This window comes from Myotis yumanensis, unplaced genomic scaffold (genome assembly GCF_028538775.1).
Source record: "Myotis yumanensis isolate MYYU_CA2020_CCGP unplaced genomic scaffold, mMyoYum1.0.hap1 SCAF_21, whole genome shotgun sequence".
Lineage (NCBI taxonomy): Eukaryota > Metazoa > Chordata > Mammalia > Chiroptera > Vespertilionidae > Myotis > Myotis yumanensis.
In genome coordinates, this window is record NW_027223772.1 from 14,234,329 (window position 1) to 14,242,886 (window position 8,558).

Genomic DNA, 8,558 nt, shown 5'->3' on the forward strand with positions numbered 1-8,558 from the left:
CTCTTCCTTCCTCTCTGAAAGCAATAAAAATATATTAAAAATAATTTTTATGGTAAAAGTTAACGTTCTATTAATTATGATTAAGATTTTACTGCCTCAATTTATATATTTCCCCCAAATTGTTTTCTTTTTTCACTGAGATTGTATTTTGCAGAAAACTGATCGCGTACGTTCAGATTGCAGTGACACAGCCACACCAATATCACTTCTAAAGTCTGTTAAATGTATTGCGTCTGAAGATGCCAAATTATTTTTTAATTACACAGCAGAACTTTTAAATTGAGATGGTGTTTTCTTCCAAGGTCACTTAGTACATGGTAAGAACTGTAAGATGACGTTCTCAGGTTTTGTTACGTACTGTGGGTCTGAGCTCCTCTTCTAGGGACGGGACCGCGGACGCCGGGAACTGGAAAAGACAGGAGCGGCCGCAGGCGGATGGGACATGCTGTATGGCAGCCCGAGCAGCCACTGCTGTTCAGTAGCACATTCGTACTGACTCAGACGGAAGAGGCTTCCTGCCAAAGAGTGCCGTCAGGGGTGATAAACTAGTTCCATAAATGGCACAGAGAGGCGCGCCTGCACAGGGCGACAGGGAAACCGCGTGTCGTCGCCTCCGCGCCTGCGTGTGGCCATGGGCCTTGAACACCCGTGTGCTCCGGGAAGAGCCTCACAAGGACATTACTCCATTGTCTTCCGATCGCGATAACTTTCTTTTCTCCCTCTAAATAATGATGTTTTATTTATTCTTTAATCTTTTGCATTGGCTAAGATTTGCAGGAAAATGGTAAATAATGGTGATAGCAGGCAATTTTGTTTTGTTTCTAATTAAAATGAGAATACCTCTGAAGTATGATTTTAATTGTCACTCAAAATTAAATATTACTCTCTTCTTTTTAGCTTTCTCAACTTTTTATTACTAGAAGGTATTAACTGTTAAAAATTTACTGTGTGAATTAAGCAAAGCACATTTTTACTGGACTTTTAATGTTAAAGCATAGCATTAATATCTTTATTTCTTCCTTCTTATTGAATTTATTGGGGTGACACTGATTAACAAAATGATACAGGTTCCAGGTGCACAGGTCTACAACACACCCCCAGCTCGCTGTATTTTGTGCCCGCCACCCTAAGTCAAGTCTCCACCCAGCAATCACCACACGGCTGTCCATGTCCTCGGCTTTTCCAACCACCTGCCCGTTGGCATTTCTGGGGTAAATCTAGTATAGTTCAAATACACAAGTGTACCACTAGATGGTGATGTGCCCCATTTTGATGCCTCAGCATTAACAGATTCATTGCTAAAGTTTAAACCTTACACATTTAATATGATCCTCAAACTATTGCTTTCCTTTCAACTTTCTGCAAAATGGCCTTAAATCAGGAATATGCTTTTAAAAATACTTATTTTCTCCCCTTTATTTGGTCAGTTTTATAGGAGTAAAATTAATGCACAATAAAATTCACCATTTTAAGCAAACAACCCAGGGAATTCTAACAAAGAGCCTTGTAACCCCGCTAATTGTGATGTAAAACGTTTCAGGCCCTGATGAGCCCCACCAGGGTCTGTCCCCATGTGGTGTCTGCCTTCCCTGTCACCCGGGCAGATGACACTTGGCCAAAGAAGGCCCCTGACGGCAGCACCGAGGCCGGCCTCTGCGGTGGGGCCTGCAGGGCTGGCCACCGCCGTCCCCTCAGGGGCTCTGCTACGTCGGTGCCGCTGCCTCTTTCGGGTGGCAGAGGGGACGTCCTCCCCCCTGGCAGAGTGCAGGCCACAGGCCCGGCCCTGGCACACTGGGAGACCACTGCCGCCTGCCCCAGCCCTGGAGCCCTCGCCTCCACCTCTCATGCCCTCTCTATGCTGCCAACCAGCCCAAGCAGCCGCTCCTGCCACCAAGGAGGCACTTGCCGTCTTCAGACCCCTGGGCCCACGTGCCCTGAGTCGCTGCCTTTCCTCTTTCCAGCTGCTCCTCTGGAATGAACAGTCCGCACTTGCGCCCTCCATTTCCACACACCCCAGAGCAGCAGCAGATGGCCCCAGCGGGGGTGTGCAGTGGAGGCGCCTGGTCTCCTGGTCCTGCTCCCCCCCTCTTTGTGACAGAGGCAGGGATTGCCTGGAGGCCCCTTCTTCCTCCTGGCTCCAGGCACTTGGGAAGGTGGTGGGGTCTCTGGGAATTAAGGGCTGTCTTTGGATTGCATTCTGCACACCACACGGGGCCTGGCAGCCTCCGGGGTCGCCCCGAGCCCGGGCTCCCTCTGTACCCTGGTTCTCTCTGCACCATCATGACTGTAATTCTCAGGTGTTGCTGTCTTTCTCCTCCCGTGGGCTGGCCTGCCTCCCCCGCTGTGCACAGCAACACCCCCAGCGGAGAGCCGGGAGCTGCAGCTGCGTCCTGACCTCTGCACACTGACCTCTGGGCGTGTCCTCTCGGGGCCTGGTGTGGTGGCCGCCATTGTGGCTGTGTCTGCCTAGGTTTCTCCACTCCCATGTCTGGAGGCTGAGGCCAGCTTTGGCTGGGACTTCAGCTGGCACTGCTGGTCAGAACACGTGGCCTCCCTGGGTGGTGTGGGCTCCCTCAGAGCATGGCACCTCTTAGGACCTGGCCTTAGAAGTCGTGGGACATCACTTCCCTGAGGTCTGTCCTGAGTACACACCCCGAGTTTGAGCCGGGCCTGGGCTCCCTCCTTCGCTGGCATTGTTGAGCATATTTTAAAAACACCGCGAAGTCCTCTGGGATTGAAGAGTTTGCTGGGGCTGCGTCAGGAAGCAGCACAGACCAAGCGGCCTGAATATCAGGAATTCATTCCTGCCGGGTTCCGGCCGCAGTCTGGGGGAGCCGTGGCAGGCTGCTCCTCGCTGGGGCTCCGTGCGGAGCGCCCGGTGTCCCGGTCGCCTCGTTCCGGGCTCCCACCTGCACCGTCAGGGCTCCCTCGCCTTCCCATGGCCTCTTCTCTGTCTGTGTGCCCATCCGCTCCTCTTACCAGGAGACCAGTCACTGCATTAGGGCCCATCGCACTGTGTGACTCACCGTAAGGCGACCCTCTGCAAGGACCCTCTTCTCAAAGAGGGGCACCCTCACTGGTTCCAGCTTGGGGGCTCTATTCACCCAGCACAGGGTGCTTTCCTGAGGGGAACAGGGGTCCTTGTCTGGGGAGAGCGGCACAGGCTCCTCTGGCAACTGGAACTGAAACGCAAGTGGCAGCGGGCAGTGCGTGCACGCCCACACGTGGCCTCCTCCCGGCAGCCCTCCAGGCTGTGCTGTAGCCCCTGCTCTCTGACGCCCACGCCCAACGAGGGAGACAGCCACTCAGACCGCAGGGACTGATCTCCTGCGGGACTGATCTCCTGCGGGACTGAGCTGCTGGCACCTGTGGTGCCGGGAGAGGGCAGCTGGTTGTCCAGGGCGGGCTCCCACGAGGGCTGTGAGCACGGCAATGCCTGCGCTCTGCATTCTCCCCCGAGAGGACAGTGCACCCATGAGCACGGGAAGCACGGGACAGGGAGCGCACGGGACTGAGACCACAAGGGACAGGGAGAGTACAGGACAGGGAGTGCACGGGACAGGGAGGGAGTGCACGGGACAGGGAGCACACGGGATAGGGAGCACACGGGACAGGGAGTGCACGGGACAGGGAGCACACGGGACTGAGACCACAAGGGACAGGGAGAGTACGGGACAGGGAGTGCACGGGACAGGGAGCGCACGGGACAGGGAGCACATGGGACAGGGAGCACACGGGACAGGGAGCGCACGGGACAGGGAGCACACGGGATAGGGAGTACACGGGACAGGGAGGGAGTGCACGGGACAGGGAGTGCACGGGACAGGGAGCGCACGGGACAGGGAGTGCACGGGACAGGGAGCACACGGGACTGAGACCACAAGGGACAGGGAGCAGACGGGACAGGGAGCACACAGGACTGGGAGCGCACGGGACAGGGAGCGCACGGGACAGGGAGCACACGGGACAGGGAGCACACGGGACTGGGAGCACACGGGAAAGGGAGCGCACGGGACAGGGAGCGCACGGGAAAGGGAGTACACGGGACAGGGAGCGCACGGGACAGGGAGTACACGGGACAGGGAGCACACGGGACTGAGACCACAAGGGACAGGGAGCGCATGGGACAGGGAGCACACGGGACTGAGACTGTTATGCCCAGATTCCAAGATCCCCAAAAATTCCACACTGGGAGCCAGTTCGATGCAACAACAGAAGGACCTTTTATTTTTGGGCTAGCTAGACCGACCCCCGTTCCCGGCCGGCCCGGCCCTGCTCCCGGCCGGCCCCGGCGACAGGAAGAGAGAGTCCCCTCCCATGGGAAAATCCGGCTTAAATAGGGGGGTGACGCAAGGGGATTGTGGGCCCTGCCGATTGGCCAGGCGTGAGCCGGGTCTTGTTACACAGGATGTGGTCATATCTATGGTGCGCACTTCCCTTGATTGTCATTGGTTAGTTTAAAATCCCGGGCGCGGCCAGCAGAGGCCTGGGCTTCCGGGAAGAAGGCTACACGTGGCCCCAACATGGAGGATACAGGCAAGATGGAGGGGAGGGCATAGCCCTCACCCTTTCAGAGACCACAAGGGACAAGGAGTGCACGGGACAGGGAGCACACGGGACTGAGACCACAAGGGACAGGGAGCACACGGGACAGGGAAGGAGTGCACGGGACAGGGAGCACACGGGACAGGGAGTACACGGGACAGGGAGCACACGGGACAGGGAGGGAGTGCACGGGACAGGGAGTGCACGGGATAGGGAGTACACGGGACTGAGACCACAAGGGACAGGGAGCACACGGGACAGGGAAGGAGTGCACGGGACAGGGAGTGCACGGGACAGGGAGCACACGGGATAGGGAGTGCACGGGACAGGGAGTGCACGGGACAGGGAGCACACGGGACTGAGACCACAAGGGACAGGGAGCACACGGGACAGGGAAGGAGTGCACGGGACAGGGAGTACACGGGACAGGGAGTACACGGGACAGGGAGCACACGGGACTGAGACCACAAGGGACAGGGAGCACACGGGACAGGGAGCACACGGGATAGGGAGTACACGGGACAGGGAGCACACGGGACAGGGAGGGAGTGCACGGGACAGGGAGCACACGGGACAGGGAGCACACGGGACAGGGAGCACACGGGACTGAGACCACAAGGGACAGGGAGAGTACGGGACAGGGAGTACACGGGACAGGGAGTGCACGGGACAGGGAGCACACGGGACTGAGACCACAAGGGACAGGGAGCACACGGGACAGGGAGCGCACGGGACAGGGAGTACACGGGACAGGGAGTGCATGGGACAGGGAGCGCACGGGACAGGGAGTACACGGGACAGGGAGCACACGGAACTGAGACCACAAGGGACAGGGAGCGCATGGGACAGGGAGCACACGGGACTGAGACCACAAGGGACAAGGAGTGCACGGGACAGGGAGCTCATGGGACAGGGAGTACACGGGACAGGGAGTACACGGGACAGGGAGCACACGGGACTGAGACCACAAGGGACAGGGAGCGCATGGGACAGGGAGCACACGGGACAGGGAGCACACGGGACTGAGACCACAAGGGACAGGGAGCGCATGGGACAGGGAGCACACGGGACTGAGACCACAAGGGACAGGGAGCACACGGGACAGGGAGCGCACGGGACAGGGAGTACACGGGACAGGGAGTACACGGGACAGGGAGCACACGGGACTGAGACCACAAGGGACAGGGAGCACACGGGACTGAGACCACAAGGGACAGGGAGCGCATGGGACAGGGACTGCATGGCTCCTTCTGGGTCCGCCCACCGTCAGAGGGGAAGCAAGCTCCCTGCTCCTCTGCAGGACGTCTATGTCTTCTCTGCAGGGAACAGAGGTGGGGCCCCCTTCTGGGGACCTGCTGGTCCTCCCTGCAGTGGGCCACGTGGATGGCCACACCGAGGTGCCTGCCTTCCCTTCCATCTGCTCCGGTGTGGGGAACACTCCACCCAAAACGTGGGCAACCCAGAGGAGCTTCCGCCCTCTCTCCTCCCGCGTGGGTAGGAATGAAGTCACCTTCTCTTTGGCTGTCGGGGCAGGGAGGGTCACTGGGCCCAGCATCCTAACTGGCAGGTGCGTGAGGCTCTGGACGTGTCTGGCGGAACCTGGAAGCATCCATGTCTTGGGGACACCCCTGCTGGTAGGTCACAGCCCCCTCCATCACTCCAGTGTTAATGTCCCCGACCTCGCCAGATCCTAACAGACCACCTCCACTCGGTCCACCAGCTCCCCCACATGCGGGCGGTACCCGTCACAGGACATTGGTCCACTCGGGGCTGCCACGCCCACACGCTGCAGGCGGATCCGAAGCTGCAGCTGGGGTCCCAGGGCCGTCTGCAGGCGGAGTTCTCTTCCTCTGAGGAGCTGAGCCTCTTTCTCTTCAACAGATTAGACAAGGCCACCAGAGGGCAGCTGCTTTACTCCGAGTTCACTGGTTTTAAATGTTAACCACACCGAGAACACACTTCGCAGCGGCATCTATAGTCGTGATTTGCCAAATAAGAATCTGGAATCAGCCAAGAAAGCATGGACAGGTGCCAACGTGGGCACCTGGGTGCAGTCTTTCTTGGGCCCCTAGAGGGTGGCAAGGCCCTCCTCAGGGTCATCTCTCCTGCGGGGAGAGGGGAAGCATCTACCAAATCCTATTTGTCTTTGGTGGAACTGTTCTAAGGCCCCCCCTCCCCATACACCCCTCCTGCCCGGAGAGTGGGCCAGGCATGCCTACACAGGCAGAGGACCCCAGACAGGCAGGTGCTGCTGTGCCCACAAACGGTGAGTGGGGAGGGACAGGCAGAGGCCCAATAGCATCCCCACACCCTTCTCCCGGTGACCCCTGCCCTGACCCCAGGGGCTGCAGCGGGAGGAGGGGGCATGCAGCCGCCCCTGTTCTCTGCCTCAGCACGGCCTCGTCCCACTCGCCTGCCTTCCTCTTGTCAATGGCAGCGTTTCCAGCATCTTGTCACCAAGTCAGTGGGGTGACCAGCAGCCAGCCCCTGCCCTGGGGGAGAGGGCAGCGGGTGGGGAGCGGCAGCTGGCCGCATTGGAGCAGCCTGCGGGAGCTCACCAGGCGATTTCTGCTCAGTGTGGCCCAGTTTCCATCAATAAAAGTTCCATCAGAGTGTGCACTTCACATGCACGATGGTGACATCTGCGTCCTGGGGGTCTGGGTGGGCTGCTGTCCCCCTCTGGCCTGGCAATTCTCTGCAGGAGCCTGTCACCACAGTGACCTGGGAGTGCAGGCTGCTGCCGGCTGGCTGGGCCCGGCTGACACGGATGCCTGCAATCCTGACCCAAGGGAGGGAGCCTCCATCCCGCGTGGTGTCTGTGCGAGAGCCCCTGCCTGCCTCTCCTGGGCCTGGTGGCGACAGGCTGCATGGGTGGGCTGCAGCCACAGGGACTCGACACCAGGGCCCCTCCGTCCCCCACCATCCCCGCCCCCCTACCCCCCCCCCCCCCCCCCCCCGCCTCCACACACCCAGCAGACTGGTGGGCCAAGCAGCCCTCCCTCTCCCCCATGGGATCAAGAGTAATTCACCTAAAATTTGCTTACTGTTGTGGTGGTTGCTTTTGGAGAACTGCCCCTGCCACTTCCCCGACCCCAGTTTTGATGTCCAGGCTGTCGTCACAGTCCCATCCCAGTGGCGCTCACACTGGGGCAGCATCAGACTCCTCGAAGGGTCTGTTATGACACAGAGCAGATCGCTGGCCATCCCAGAGCTTCTGGCCCGGAGCTGGCACGGGGCTGAGAGCTTGTGTTCCCAGCAAGTCCCCGGAGGAGCACTTGGGGAGGCGCCGCCCGTGTGGATGATGACGAGTCCCTACCAACTAGGGTCATTATGCGGATGAAATGCTGTTCTAGAAGTGCTGGGAACCGTGCCTGTAAAAGCCTGATAAGTAAACCCCTAGTGCCATTACCATTAATAACAGCACACGCAAGACGGCAACGCTCGTAAACGGGTGAGATTCAAAACGGCAAAACTGAGCTGCACTTGCAAGAGCCTCAGAAACGGACTGAGTGCACGTAAAGACTTTGAATTTCTAGAATTCCTGATGTGTTATGTGCATAATGGAAAAAATTTCCATAATCTATTGCTGTAATCCTTGCGTAAAAGTAGACATGTTTGTCACAAAGGGAGTGAGAGAGTTTGATTCATTGCTACTGGCTACAGTGCGTGCTTTATGGACAGGTGGGTCCGGTGTCGGGCTGCTGGCTCTCCTTCGTGCCTCTGTGTGTCACCTGACACTCCATCCCGTCCTCCCTGACCTGACTGCTGAGTGAGTGCAGCGGAGCCGTTTCTCTCCGCTGAGAACAGAGCACATCACAGCGACACGAGCAGTTCAGGGCCAAAGGTCACGCTCTGGCCTCCGCTTCCCCAGCGGCACAGCCCGCAGAGTCTGGCTTCTTGATCTGTTACCATATGGTGGAAAGCCCTCTGCACAGCGCCTGAAGCAGGGGTCAGGGGCCGGGCCTGGCGCTAAGGTTTGTCTTATAGAAAATCAAATTCCAGGATGCTTAATT